The sequence below is a fragment of the Cavia porcellus genome, unplaced genomic scaffold, assembly GCF_034190915.1.
Source record: "Cavia porcellus strain 051 isolate PalLab524CR breed Dunkin Hartley unplaced genomic scaffold, mCavPor4.1 scaffold_7, whole genome shotgun sequence".
NCBI classification, from domain to species: Eukaryota; Metazoa; Chordata; class Mammalia; order Rodentia; family Caviidae; genus Cavia; species Cavia porcellus.
The window spans coordinates 58,831,625-58,847,112 of NW_026947490.1; the positions used below are offsets into that span (position 1 = coordinate 58,831,625).

General features: G+C 43.2%; 1 long non-coding RNA gene across 1 annotated transcript in view; it reads left to right on the top strand.

Moving 5' to 3' along the window:
* Window positions 1–419: 419 nt before the first annotated feature.
* Window positions 420–15,488, top strand: part of LOC134476991 (uncharacterized) — a 111,627-nt gene continuing 96,558 nt past the window's right edge. Inside the window, exon 1 of the long non-coding RNA XR_010048854.1 lies at window positions 420–846. This is a non-coding gene — a long non-coding RNA (uncharacterized LOC134476991). The remainder of the gene's footprint in view (window positions 847–15,488) is intronic.

The following is a 15,488-nucleotide window of genomic DNA, read 5'->3' on the forward strand; positions in this document are numbered from 1 at the left end:
CGTCTCTCCAGTTTCTCTGCACTGATTCACAAGGGGTCCCCGTGACCTCAGTCTGTTTGTGTAAGGTGAGGCATACATTATCCATGAGGCCTCTAACGCCACATCTGTCTTTCTTCTCTCCCTCTTTCTTTCTCTCTCTGCCTCTCTCTTTTGCTAGTTTAAAATTTCTCACACTTTCAAAATGAAAGTCACTCACGTATCTCATTGGGCAACCAAATACCTATTTTTAAGAAGTTTTGCCAGATGGTTCCACCAAACTTAATTTCCTCCTGGGACGCATTTGTGTTTGGCGTGCTGATTTTGTTGGCTGTCTTTCTTGGTATTAGATTTCTTCCTCTGTTTTGCAATTTTGCTTTGCAGGCTTCTTTTTAGAGTGGGAGGCTTCTGTTTTTGTTTTTCTTCTCTTTCCTTCTGCCTCTGGCCCTCCTAGGCCAGTGGTTTTGCGGTCACCTCTGTCCATCTGCTCAGGACTCCCTGTCCTAAACCTGGTGGTGTCACAGGGTCCCTGCTCCATAGTGACTCTGTGGGGACTGTGACTTGCTTTCTGATTTTCCAAGATCAACTGATTTTCCACCTTGTTTTCTCCTTTCTGGGCTTTATAGCTTCTTAAAAGTCCTAGCTCCAGGGGTTGGTTAGCCACATTCCTTTACAGGCTGGCCAGTGTTGGGAGTGGGGGAACGGAACTGATGTATAAAGTCAGCCCCAGTTGCAACTTTGGAGTGGGATCATTTTCTCTTATTTACCTTGCAGAACCAAACTGTAATCCGCAGCAGGCCTCCAGAAGGGCATCCCTCAGGCCTCGGGCTCCTGCAGGCTTTTCTCCTGATTCCGGTTCATGAAGAGAATGTGAGTCTCAGATGTCTTCGTTTTCTGCTTCTCTATTTTACCTAGTTTTGCCCTGTATTGGACTGGGGAGGTGAGTCCCATCCCTAGGCCGCTCTTCTGAGGGATGACATGGGTGGAATTATGTTTAAAGACAAGTATTCTGTGTGTGTAGCAGTCTGAGGCCTCAGCGCAGGGAGGAGGTCAAAGGCTCTTTTATGGTGCAGGCAAGCGACCTGGACCTGGGTTTTGGTGGCAGAGGAAGCCAGGGAAGCTTGTCACTGCTGCTTGCATTCAGCTGCAGAAGCCTCAGTGGTTTGTATTGAATGAGGTGATGCGTCTATCTCTAGGTGTCTGCTGTGGCGGGATGCTTCTGCCAGAGCTTGCCAGGGTATCATCTTGATCATTTGTTTCCTTCATTCTTCACCCTTTGACTTTATGTCTCCCACCATGCCCGACTGTGCCTCTGTTGATGTCCTTCGTGCTCTGACCTCCTCCCCAGCACTTGGGGGCTGCTGAGTCCAGGGCCAGTGTTCAGGAACAAAGTCCAGCCGGGGCTGGACTGAGGGACTATCAAGATCTTTTAGCCTCCCAACTCTCCTCACACCCTGTCCTCTTGCTCCTTTGCTACTCAAGGCCAAGTGGCCTTCTAAGGTGCTGACCATTTGGAGACAGAGAGAAGTTTCCAGGGCTTCTTTTCCCATTCCCATTCTTTCTATAGCAAGAGGGCCTCCCGTTTGGGAAGTCTGCAATGGATAACGCCTTCCTGTTTCCACCTGAAACACAATTTCCTGTCCAAATGTCCTTCTCCGGGAGTTTATGGGGTGTGAGCTCTGTTGCCACTCAAGGGCTTTAAAGCAGCTGCAGTTGCTGCTCTGGCGTGCAGGGACTGCATAGGCAGGTGAATCTAGGGTAGGATAACACTGCAGCAGCCAAGGACCCCCAAGCCCTTCGTACTCTAGAAAGGATGAACAGCGTTTGTGTGAAGAATTAGTACAAAGAGATACTGTTACAGTGTTCCCTCTAACTCATTGTAAAATCTCAACTCTGCCCTTGTAAATGGGCTAAGAAACAAGAATTCTTACAAGTGCCATAATTTACATTTACAAAGTCCCATGGCATACCGTTTCTGGGGCTCCCCCGAGGACCCCAGAAGGGAGCCAAGGCACATGATGCCATCTCACTTGAAACACAGGAGCGCTCAGGAGATGCAGTGTCCAAAGTCACAGAACTGTCATATGTGGGGGGAGGGTGCAAGTGTCCACAGGTCGCTCAGGTCAGCCACTTGTTTGGGACAAGCTCAGGCGCGTTAAATTTAGGGGCATTTTGGAGAGGAGGGCACTAGGGCACTAGGAGATTTTGCTTTGCGAAGTTTGGGTAGCTGGCTTTGCAGTAAATGAATAAAGAAATGCGAACCATCAGGCCACTGCTCACCTCTGGATCTTTGTGATCAGTTTGTGGTGAGATCGAGGCCAGTGCCCTTCATAGCAGACAGGGAGGGTGACTTGGGGGTCAGGGAGGGTGACTAGGGGGTCTGCTCACTGCACTGCTTGTGGCCACTGGCACCAACGCAGTGTGGCTTCGTGGCTTTGTGAGATCTCAGGGTCCTTCTGTTTCATCCCCAACATCTTCATACCAATAAGGTTGAGTTACAGGGGAACCAAAGGAAAAGGGAATTTTGGCAAACTAAGGTGAGCCTGTGGGTGTGGCCAAATCAGAGAAGGGGTGCCGACCAGCACATCTGCCTATCCATCCCAGAGGCCAAAGACAGCCTGTAAAGGCCCCCTGGCAGCAGAGTCCCAGGATGTGGCTGAGAGGAAGGTGGAGCCTTTATCTGTGAGACGGGCTCACATGGACATAGTGAAGACAAGGACAACGGCACAGCCCTCATGGCTTCCCAGACAAGCAGTGGGTCGCTGCTGTCTGCCAGCTGTCTCCTGCAGTGAGGGAGGCAGGAGGCGTATGTTGGTTCTGAGGCAAAAGTAGAGAGCACATTTTCTCAGAATGGTGCTTCATCTTGGTGGGAACTCTCCCGGTGGGAACCAAAACCACTTCCTCCGGAGGGATTGGCTTCTTGATTTTTTCTGCTACAGGTAGAGAAAGATTAGGAAAATGCAGGGAGGACAGAGGCTGCGGGGACACTGAGCCCCAGCCTGTGCTGACAATCACACAGACCACAGGTCTCTGGCAGAACTGACCCCACCTACCCAGGTGGTATCTACATCTGTATATCTGTATTCCTAAGAGCAACACAGAAAATAAGAAAACCTTCAAAGTGGAGTGGGTGGTTCAGAGTAATTGCTATGAGGGACTTGTAGGAATAACTTCCATTGTATCTGTGTTGTTCTAAAAAAAAAAAAAAAAAAACTCACCCCAGGTGGATGTGAATGTCTGCAACTTTGTATAGGGTATAATTGCGATAATCTTGCTAATAAGTATTTACTAGACTGAGTCTGTCATTTGAATCCCTCAAATCCCAATTAATTTGGAGATTCTCCTAACTATGATTACTGTCAGTGTGGATTAGGATTTCAGGGAGAAAAATTAAATAACAAGAATGCCATTTTTCTGCTCGTAACATCAAGCCTGTAATTCCAATGCATTTGCCAGGAGAGGAAGAGCTCCGGCCTCCTGGGGCTGAGGGGCACAGTAGACCTCTGTGTACTGGGCATTTTAGGACCCAGGCCTGCCTCATGCAACATAGACATCCTTCTTGCTTATGGTTTCTGGATGCTTGCTGCTATCTTCCACAGAGGACAGTACACAATTAATTACTGATGTGCGGAAAAAATTATGGAAATACTCCCAGACATTAAGGATTAATGAGTAGGAACAGGTGTGAGATTTAGCTGCTGCTGAGAATTGCAGGGCTCGGCTGCCCAGTGTTAATCATAATCATCAGGAAAGTTGCTCAAGCCAAGACATTTTTTCACTCAGGTGATTTCCTTTAATTTTTTTTCTTTACTAAGCATTGGCTTTTCTTGCCTAGTTAGCAAATAATCCCACTCACTTTCTGCCTCGGGATCAGCTTCATCATTGGCTTCACTGAGGTCTAAGCTGCTCACACAGGGGTCCCCACACTGTCAATCCAGAGTCCCTGTTAATTGGTGTCACTAAACCACCCCCTCAGTTTGAAGAAATTTCCATCTCACGTTTCCCATCACTCATTTGCAAGGCAAAGTTTGCAGAGTGGTGTAAACATGCATAGAAACCATGTCCTTTTCTACAAGTAATAGTACATTAGTCTCAGGACTTCATTGCACTATTTTGTTTTAATTAATTAACTAACTGATGGCCATTGTTCTTGATGTTTGCATTCCCTCTGTTCAGCTAGGAGATAACATTGTACAGTTTTGGTCCTGTGTATCTAAAGATGAAGGGATGAAGATACCAGGAGATTCTCCTCCTTCAGAGGCCCATTCAGAAGTGACAGGGATGCTCTGGTACTCAGCTAGATTCAAGTAGTCCGGGTGATGAAAGCCATGGCATTGTGGGCTCCTGGGAAACACGGTACAAGAAAGGGCTGGGATCTGGGGCAGGGAGACAAAACGATGCTAATTACCACATTTTTAAGTGCATCTGATCATCTTGTAAAAGGACTTGGAGTCAGGCTGCAGCCGGACTTGGACTGTAGTCCTCAGAGTTCCGTTGGGTGCTGGCCCCACCACCAGCAGTTACAGTAGGCTCAGCTCCCCAGAGTCACACTGAGAATAGATTGAGCTGTGTTCTCACTTACGCTGAGAAACATAGCTTCAGAAGTTCTGGACTGGATAGCATTTCTGCTTTAAGTTGTTCATCATCCCTGCTGTCTTGTGTGGAACATGGATGGCCCTAGGGGTGGAAGCGCGCACTCTCAGACTGCAGACACTCACAGGTTTGTCCTATGATTGCTGGGCTCTGGGTTCCTCCATCTCCACTCTTAGGATGAGGGGCTGGGCTAAGTGGTCAAACCCACAGACTGCGGGCTCTGCACATGTTGTCCCATGGCCTCAAGTCATATCTTGACGTCTGCAAGTTTGTCACTGTTTTGTACTGCTGTTCATGTGTTTTGATTCAGAGACTCAACATTTAGGTGTTAATAATAATTGAGATTTCCTTTTGTACTGCAGTCACACCTGTGGGATGCTTGAGTTAGTTCTAAAATGTCTCTCAAAGTCTCTTGTGTTTGGAGGTGGAAACTGGTTGGAAGAGATGAGTCACTGGACCCTGGAAAGGTGTATTTTTTGGTCTATTTTTAAAATTTTTGATATATTAGGTCATGTATATAGTACCTATGCTTATATTCTTTGTGAGAAGTTGGTACATATGCAGAGCACATTTTAATTCCTTTTTTCATCCCCTTTCCTTTCTTTTGCTTCCATGGGTATTCTTGGCTCTTTCTTTCTCTCTCTGCTTCTTGACTGCCATGAGTTGAGCAGCTTTTTTCCACCATGGCCTTCCACCATGATGCCTTGGATCCAGCCAGTCAGTCATAGAATGAGCTCCAAAACAGAAGCCAAGATAAACTCCTCTTCCTTTAAATCATGGCAGCAAAGTCTATATAAATTTCACTCTCCTCTCCCCTCTCTATCTCCTACTCCAGAGCCCTTGTCCTGTTTTATATTTTACATTGTTTTTAGTTTTTTTTTTTTAAAAAGGGGGAAAATCCACACAAATGATAACTGGGTGATTTAGCACACTATCAATATTTCTAAATCGATATTTGGAAAAGAGTGGATGAAGGGAAATCAAAAGACTTTGGGCTGGGAGAGTGGAGGCATGGGAAGCTTTGCTAGCCTGGAACTTCCCGGGAAGCAAGGAATCAGGTGATTTTATGATGGTGTCTGGCTATGATCCCCATGTGTGAGAATCCCAAGGAGCTTGGCAGATGGGAAGCTGCCAAGCTGGTCCTGAATACACCAGCTGGTGCTCTGTGGCCCCTGGGAGTGGGGTGCCAAAATCAGTCACATCCATGAGCCTTAATGTATGCTGGAAAACGAATACTCTTGGGAACATCGTTCTGCCTGTCCCTAGAGAATATCAAGTAAGATATTTGATAACAAGAAATGAGGGAAATGGATGTAGCCTTAAATCTTCCTGCCCTAAATTAAAGTCACAGAGAAAAGGTTTCAGTACAAATAAGCTCTACGAATAGTGATTCTGGTCTCACTTGTTTTCTCATGAATGTATCTGGAATCATCAGTTTCATTTTGAGTACTAAATTTGCTTCCTCCCATGCATATGAACATGAAGTATTTTCACTGCTGTTCATTTTTAAGTGTTTAAAATTTCTAGTAATTTCTTCCTTCATTAAGATATAGTGATATGTATTTTTATTTCTAGACATATTTTTAAGCTAACACTTCCATTAATAATTTATGCTGTTTCATTGTGTTGAATGAACATCATCCATCTGAGGCTATTTTTCCTATAATTTATTGAGGAATACTATATTGACTATACCTTGTCAGTTTTTACAAATATTACATGTATGTTTGAAAAATATTATGTTTCTGTTTGTTAGGTATTACATTCTATATTTATACAACATTTCATGTTTATTAGTCATGTGATTTGGGCCTGTTTGTAGGCAAATGTGTGACAGTCTCATTCATCCCTTTCTGAGTGTATTAAATCTCTGAATATCGAGGCTGTATAATGTTTATGATTATTAAACTATTTTGATCTATTTTCCCATAAAAAGAGTATATGCCTTTCTTTCTATTTTTATTTTCCTTCATGATTTTTCATCTTTAATTGTTTTTGTCTAATATTAAAATTTGTCAGGCAATTTTGTATGTATTAACCTGGATTTGTTTTATTTTTTCAGGCAGGGTCTCACTGTGCAGTTTAGACTGATTTTGAATTTTTTTGTGCAGTTTAGACTGATTTTGAGCTCTTTTATACAGCCCAGGTGAGCCTCAAACTCATAGCAATCCTCCTGTCTCAGCCTCCCAACTGCTAGGATTACAGTTGTGTACCACCATGCCCAGCAACCTGAAATATTTTTCCTCTTTATATTTTTAACCTTTGTATTTTAAAAGTTTAAATAGCAAACATGATTAATTTGTTTCTCAATCCAGACTGAGTAGCATGATCTTTTTAGTGAATTGGATGAATTTGTGTATGATTAAAATGTTAATACTTACTGCATGCCTGGCATGGTTCCTGGCCCCTAGATATGCTAACACATTGAATCTCTACAATAACTTTTGAGCTAGATGAAGTTATATCCTTGTTGTAAATGAGGAAACTGAGGCACCAATAGGCTAAGCAACTTGCTCCAGGTTACACAGCAAGCAAATGGTAGAACTTGAAGGCAAGACATAAGCTCAGCAACCCTGCTCTGGAATCACTATTTTTTTTCCAGTACCGGGGATTGAACTCAGGACTTTCACAGTGGATTACATCTGTATACCAAATTTTTCTTGTTTCTGTTGTTTTTTGAGACAGTCTCACTGAATTGCCCAGGCTGGGCTTGAACTCCTGATCCTCCTGTATCAGTCTCCCAGAGCGCTGGGAGCTGCACTTGAAACTATTATGTTGCAATACTGTAGCAGAAAATGCCCCTTCACCCACAAACAATGCACCTTAGTTTCTGTTAATTGCTCAGGTAACTTCCAGTTTACTTTAGTTCCTATTACAGCAGCTGTTACAGTTCCTGTTACTTCTGTTTCCCAGAAATGTCTGGTAACTATTATGTCACCATGATGCTTGTTGTAAGAATCACTCTCCAATTGATAAGTCACTCTGCCTCTGTACTTCTTCTGCTTGCAACCCCATGCAAACCTCCTTCTCTGAGCCTTCAGGGCCTGATTTCTTTTGGGAATGATGCCAGTCAGGTCCAAAGGTGTAAATAAAACTGTTCACTGCCTCTAAACCTTTTCTGGTTCTGATTTTGCTATAACAATACCTTTGGGTTATAATAAGATTCAGTTAGGATTCACTTCTCTTATACATGTGTTTTTCTCTGCCATCTATGTTTTTCTTTTAATGCTTTCCAGTCTTTGATGAATTTTGTTCTCTAGTTCGATGTCAGTATCTTACGCCACCTCATCCTTGATGGTTATAGATGGGAACCAATGGCCCTCATGCTTTCACTTGAAGTAGGATTCAGGAGCTGGTCTGAGCTTGTCTGCTATCTCCATGACTACTTCAGTTTGAACCCGTACTTTTGTCTCACTAACTGCTTCATGTCTACCTTTTTCTTTCTTTCTTTTTTATTTATCCTCTTTTTTAAGAGAGAAAGAAAAAATAAAATAATAAATAAGAGTTTCAAGACATACTTTCATTCTTTAGTTTAAAAACAAAACAAAACAAAACAAGGATAGAAATGATACAGACTAATAGGACATTAACAATAATCAATACATTGCATATTAATATCTTCATAGTAGTTATTCCGAGTACAAAGTATAGGTAAGAAATATTGTCCAAGTAGTATTAACACAAAGCTTTCTTTTCAATGAACTAAGAGAAAGTAGCTATATAATTAACCATCATATATATATATATATATATATATATATATATATATTGCTTTTGTTACTTATAATTTCCTCTTTTTTCAATTTTCAGATTCTATCCAAATTTCACATGCTCAGTCCTAATTCCTTCTCTTTATAAGTCTTTCTTGACTTCGTACTTTAGAGTTCTTGGATTCTCTTTATTTAGTGTAAACAGAGAAAAGATTTATTGGTATTAAGTAGCTTACAGAATTCCTTGAGGCTTAGAAAGCTAATTGTGGGTGTCACACTGATTATTATATTACCCCAGCTCTCCAGAGAATGCAAAGTGAGAGCCCCTGCCTCAGCCTCCTGTCCTTGGGATGCAGACATCAGAACTTGATCCTGTGTTCTCCTAGTGACTGTCAAAAGCAGCACATGTTGGCACACATGGCACGACTGTGCATGTCAGGCTGACCTCTCATGTTGGGAGCATTGTCAGGCAGCACCCAGGCCTTACACAAAGCCCAAAGAAGCATGAGAGCTGGAGAAATGTAATTTATCTCTACCCTCGTGTTCTAGAAGGCATGTGGAAAGAGAGCTGGGCAAGTCCATCTATAGTGTCTGCCACATTTGATTACCCCATGTGGTGTATAATAAGATACTTCCTTGGAATCTTGTGTCTTGTAGCACTTTTAATGCATTTGTTTTTGGCTTATAACGTGTTTTTAAAGCCTATTTTTATACCCTTCCAACTGGACTGCTAATGATATTTGATGACTCTCTGACCTTAGGGTACTTGAAAAAATATCTTAAAATATCACTTATAAATCCAGATGCACATATCAAGAATGTGATTGTTTTATAAAATAATTCTTCACTGTAACAGAGATTCAAAGAAGTAAGTGTAAAACACATGGTCCTTTGAAACAAATTCACCGTAAACCCTAAATTCACCTTAAACCCTAAAATGTGAACTGTGACTATACTCACAGAAAATCACACCACATACATGGTGAGTGGTGTCTGTGGTATCTGTACAGAAAGCACTAAATGTCATGGAAAGAACCCACATGACACTAAATTCTGACCGTAACATATCAGACAAACCTGAAGGAACATTTTAGAATGATCTAGAAATCACAAAATCATTGGAAAATGATGATGTTGTTTATAGGACAATAACATCTGATCTAGGAAACAGCCTCCAGCATCACTGTCAGGGAACAAGGAGAGTGTGGTGATTCTTCCCTACTGTTGGGCTCCATCTGGGCTGGGGTACAGTGGTCTCTACCGGTCATTCACACACCATGAGCAGTGCTGACTACTGTGTGCTCGGGCTCCTCCCTTCTCTTCCACAGTCATGGGAAACCTCCTGAGTTTAGCCTTTTACTTCTCTTTCCCATTTGCTTTTCTCTTTTTATGACCTGGAGAAACATAATGTCTGTTTCTCTTCTTTTTCCCCTTTGTATATTGGGAAGTGCTTTGGGGAATGAGTGATTAAAAACATTTGGCCTTCGCTGCAGTGAACCATAGGAAATCTATATGAAATAACCACGGGTCCCAAGTTAGAGTTGGCTCCAGGTAGCTGAGAAGCAGAAGGAGAACGTGACAAACCCAGGCTAGCTGTGTCCCTTCACGCTGGCCTTCTCAGGGTCAGCTTCATTGTGATGCTGGGCAGCACTTTATGGCAACGGGGGTTACATATCCAGTACAGAGAAATGGAGAGAGAGAGAGAGACAGAGAGAGAGAGAGAGAGAGAGAGAGAGAGAGAGAGAGAGACAGAGAGAGACAGAGACAGAGAGAGACAGAGAGAGACAGAGAGAGACAGAGAGAGACAGAGAGAGAGTTATAGAGGGAATTCCTCTAAACATGTCTAAGCATGCAAGTTGCATCATATTCTTCAGACAGACAAGCCCATGTTGACTCTCGTGTCATTCTCTGAACAAAAGCCATGGTCAAAGAATGCTGTGTGTTCACTGGCTTAAACAGCATTGTTCTTTAGAACTAGGGAAGGGGTAGTCACAGAGTCTTTAAGAATCAGTTGGCACCTTCAACATCAAAAGAATTCAATGAAGGAACAAATGACCGAAGGTGCAGAGGGTTATGAACTAATAAAAAATGGTGACATTTCCAGAGGACTAGTACTTTTGGGCAGCTGGAGTCATCCTTGGGTCTAGTGGACACAGAAAGAGAACAGTGCTGCTGAAACAGTGAGAGTTGGTGTCGTGACAGACGCCAGAAGGCAGAGCTGTGTCCAGTGAGACACAGAGCTGTGGCTGGCAGGAAGAAATACCCTGAGATCTCTGCTCCTCCCATGCCAGTGCCTCCCAGTCCTGGGCCCACAGAAAAGATGGAGAGAAAGGAAAGTCAGATAAGGTAGAGACCTGGAGTGAAGAAGCGGGAGATGAGGTCTGGAGGGGCGAATGCAGATCAGTCAGCCCAAGCATGGCACAACATTTGTTAGGAGTGAGGAAGTGGAGGTGAGTGGTAGGGCCAACCTTTGTGTCCAGCATAGTTTCAGGTCCCCTTTTATGCCTGAGGCAGAGAACACTACAATGCAGATACAATTACATAAATTTCCTGCTTTTAAAAAGATTCTTATTTTTAATGGGCACATACTATTGGTGCATATGTATGGGGTATAGTAAGATGATTTGATATATTGAAGTACTGTTGAGAGAGCGTAAGGATCAGATCAGGGTAATTAGCAGTGGAATCTTCTTGATGGTGTTTGTTGTTCCTATGTGTTGGGGATCTCTGGACTCTTCTTCTCTGGAAACTTCCTGTTTTAAATCTTTTTAAGAATTCTCTGCACCTTTAGGGTAACATGGTTATATGACGCAGCCCTCATGGTCTGGCTTTGCCTCCTTTCCTAGCCTCATTTCTTATTCTTTGTTATTCAGTCTCCAAATCCTCCCAGTTCAACAACCATCCCCAGCCTCCTACCATAGACCGTCTTCCCTGGGAAGGTACCTTGATTGTGGTCCCAGCCCCACTGGCCCTTTGCTGCCTGTGGAGAGCCCTTCCCTACCAGGAATCTGGTCCAGATGTCACTCAAATATTAAATCTAGTTAGTTGTGATACTTTTGGAGAACAAAGAAAAATGAGGCTCAGTCAAGCTAAGAACTGTTAGAAAGCCAGTAACTGCTGTTACAAAATGATTATGAAGACTGCTGGGATTATTGTATTTGTTTTAATTTGACATTGTATCAAAATCTCTTCAGAAGTGAAAGAACAGGTGGATATTCTATAACTGTGATAAATACCTAAGACAAACAACTTATAAGAAGGAAAAGCTTTTTTTCTCCCATGATTTTAGAGATTTCAGTCCATGTTTGGTTGGTTCTGTTCTTTTGGGCCTGTGGGTAGGTAGAATATTGTGACAGAAGCATGGGGTGGAGGAAATCACTCACCTGAGGACAGCCAGGAGGGAAAGAAAAAGAGAGGAGTGCGATCCACACTCCCGTCTCCCCTTTTAGGGCACCTGCAGTGAACTGACTTTCTCTCTTTAGGCTCTGGCACCTGAAGGTCCCATCTCTCAGTGGCTATGTGGGCTGGGGACCATGCCTTTACTACATGGACCATTAGGGAGCGTCTCCAAACTACTACACAATACTACAGAATAAAGAATCAAGCAAGAGCCAGCAGATCTGATTACCACCTTGTACTACCCCCACAGTTTCCCTTCAGTAGGGTGCCTCCTCCTCTCTCCCCAACACTGTCAAGTCAGACACTTGCCTCTTTTGATCTTGCTTGTTGTGCTGAATATCAGTCTGTGAAATATCTAGTTAGAATGAGATGAGAGTACAGAATGGGACATTCTACTTTGGGCAGAGATCCAGAAAATGGAACAGAATTAAATGATGAAATATTTAAATTGAATACATCCCTTTCTTCACCGCTCTTTTCTCTAACAGATAGTTCAAGAGAGCATTGTCAGACCATCTTTGAATCTGTTGTCCCACAGCAGTGTAAATCGAAGGAGAGCTGCAGACTATATTTATGTTATGTAACAAATTGGAGATATCTGGAAATGAAAAGTTTCCTGGTGATTTTCTCTGCCATCCATTAACCAGTTACAGAATCCTGAGTGCTCCTGTAGTGTGGTGGAGGGTCCTCTGTTGAGCCTCATGTGGTGATGGCTATCAGTAGGCAGCTGGTCTAGGGCTTTTCCGGGGTTCTTCCTTCCTGCTGTCCCAGCCCCAGGGCTCCAGGGAGTGGGCACAGGACTCCATCCCTGCTCTGGGAGCCTCCGGGAGCCCTGTCTCAAACCCAGGGCTGCCAGAGATGAGGACATCTTGGGGGTGAGTGGAGGCAGGGTGTTTATTAGATAGCTGATCTTTCCCTTCCTTTGTTTAGAGATTGTCCTTTAAATGGTTATGTGAGGTCAGCTGCTCTACAGTGATTTGCTAGAAACACTTCTGCAGATTGAAAACACTGAAGTTTTGAAAGCTTTCACAGCAGGGATAGCTAACTGTAACTCTTGTATTCATTCCAAGAAGAGTCCCGCTCTTCTTTCTGAAGTGTTGGACGGTTTCATGGAAGGAGTACTAAATTAAGGTAGACTTAGTTTTAGTTACTGCCCTTCCACTGACCAGTTGTGTCCCTGTGATCAAACCTTTGCTTCCCAACTTATTTCCCTATTTGTCAAATTGTGAAAATACAGCGTCTCCCCCACCAACATTAATATATTAATACTTTAGATGACTGCTGTTGTAATCAATAAAGACCACTTTTTTGTTAGTGATGAAAGAATGTTACATGAAAACAATTGCGGACGGTGGTATAGTAAAGTGAACACATATTTCAGTCAGGAATCCCAGATTCAAGTGTGGGCTCAGCCCAATGCTAAGTGATCACACAGGTCAGTTCATCACTGTGATTCAATTTGTATTATAATTTGTAGGATGAGGGATACAGTAATATTTGCTTCACTTGACTCACATTGATGCTGTCAGGGTCATGTGGCACAGGCTAAGTACAAGGTGTTTGTAAAGTTGCCTTTACTGTTTCGTCAAATGACAATGATATGCTGAAGACAAAGAGTGTTATTTTTTCAGAAATAGAGGTTCTTATGATTGACCTGGTAACCATGCACTTCAATTATGGGTGCACCTATTGAGAATATTAAAGAGTAACCCCTCAAAAGGCCAGGAGAAGGATTCAGGGCGATGGGTCCTGCCTTCTAATGAATTATCCCTTTTGCTTGACAAAAATTACAGATTCATCTTTACAAAATGTGCAAATGAGTCTGTATGTCTTTTGAAAGTAGCTGAGACCTTTGGGAAATGAATTGATCACTTCCAAGCTTCCCATTTGTGGGTAGTGGTAGTGATATTTGCTTTCTATTGCCCTTGGTCATTTGAAAAAGTAGGAGGAAAACAAGGAGGAATATTACACAGTTGTTTTTTTTTTGGTCATAGAGGGCTAAATTTCAAAGTGGGATATTGGTACTTATTTAGGTACATATTTAATTAATTATTCTTGTTGGCTTTGTTTTGGTGGTGCTGAGAACCAAGCCTGTCTTTTCTGGTTTAGCGTATTCACTTTGATTTGGTGATAAGTATTAGAATAGAAAGTGTCATTCCTTCTGCCGTCATTGGTCTTTCTCTATGTCTGATGGTTTTTGTGGGTGAACAATGGCTGACTTTCAGTGTCTTATAGGCCTGATTCTACACAGACAAAAAGACTAGAAATAGGAAGGTTGGAGGTAAGAATGGAAGTGATTTAAAAATGAGAGAATTCAGCAGAGTTTCTATCTGGAACAGAGTAGGGTTGTTCCCAGCAGTTCAAGGAGAGACTCTAAATTTACTGCCTGCTTATTGTCTCTAGGAATGACTATCACATTTTAGCTGCATTAAAATTTTCTGGGAAATGTTTTAAAATATGCATTTACTGTCTCTACGCCAGAGCGTCTCATTCAAGAGTCTGAGAATTTGTACTTCTGACAAGTCCCAAACAGTGTTGGTGGGGACACCACTTCGAGACCACGGTTCTGTGGTTCTCGACCTCTCTCAAGGTCTCCCCAGCTCTGTTTGCATCAGGAAAGGTAAAATACATGTTGCAATTACTTTGCACGACCTGTAACTGGAAGGGTGGCTTTTCCAGCCAAGACTCCTCGGCTATTTTCTCCTGTGCTTGGTAAGGTTGCTGTAGGGCCATCTATTTCCCTATTGCTTCTCCAGAAAATAGTCTGGGAGGAAAATTGAGGTGCTGGTTGCTATTAGTGACTGGCTGAAGGAGATAAACAGTGTGTGTGGTGTGCGGGTCGGGTTTAGAAGTATTGCGAAGAATACAAACCTCTTAACTAATCCTTGAATTCACTTCTGCCCCGTGTATCAGGGCCAGAGTTAAGTTGTTCTACAACAACACTGACTCTTGAAAACAGATAGCCACAGCAGCAGCTGTGTGGCTCTGTTTATTTATTTAATCCTTCGTGAAAACACAGTGACAGGGCCGAGGATTGTCACCCAGCCTATCAACGGGACTGTGCTCTGCAGGGGCCTTGTCCTCAGCTGTGCCTTCTGGCCTTTCCTGTGTCTGCAAACAGTGGCAAAGCGGAAACAGAGGGGAAGCAGGAGTGAGGAAGTGGTGTTGAGTTGCAAAACACAGCTAGAACAATCGGCAGTGCTATTCCCAGGGCAGGCAGGGTCCCAGGGGATATGAGGCACACACTGTAGGGGGCGATCCTGTTCTCAGGCACCCAGGGAATGCACTTCGGTGGCCTTGGGTTTGTCCTGCCTCTAAGGAAGCTATTTGCAGTTTTGCACAGTGGGATGGTTTTATGAGCCAGCCCTCTCATTTTTATGAGGGTTCCCGGGGTAAGGCAGTTATACAATCTTACACCAGCACAGCGACTTCAGTAAAGTACAAACAGTGTAAAGTAGGCCACGAAGTAGGCAGCACCTAGCAGGCGTGAGTGAGTTCGGATCAGTTCAGGGGTGACCTAGCTTCTTACCATCAGACAGAGAAAGGAATAGAGCTTCTAGAGGGAGAGTGCACGAATGGGAAATAAGTAATTCATTGGGTTCTTTTCAGAAGCTTTAAGTTGAAGGGACAGAAATCATGTTATCAGAAAAAGGACCCCAAATTCAGCTGTTAGAATGTTCCCTAGAATTACCTCTCAGATTTGCTGGTTGAAGGAAATGCCACTACCTCCAGCCAAGCATGTGGTCAGCAATCCATCATAAACATGACTAGGCTCTTAGGCAGGAACACAGCTTTCCCAGGCAAAACATG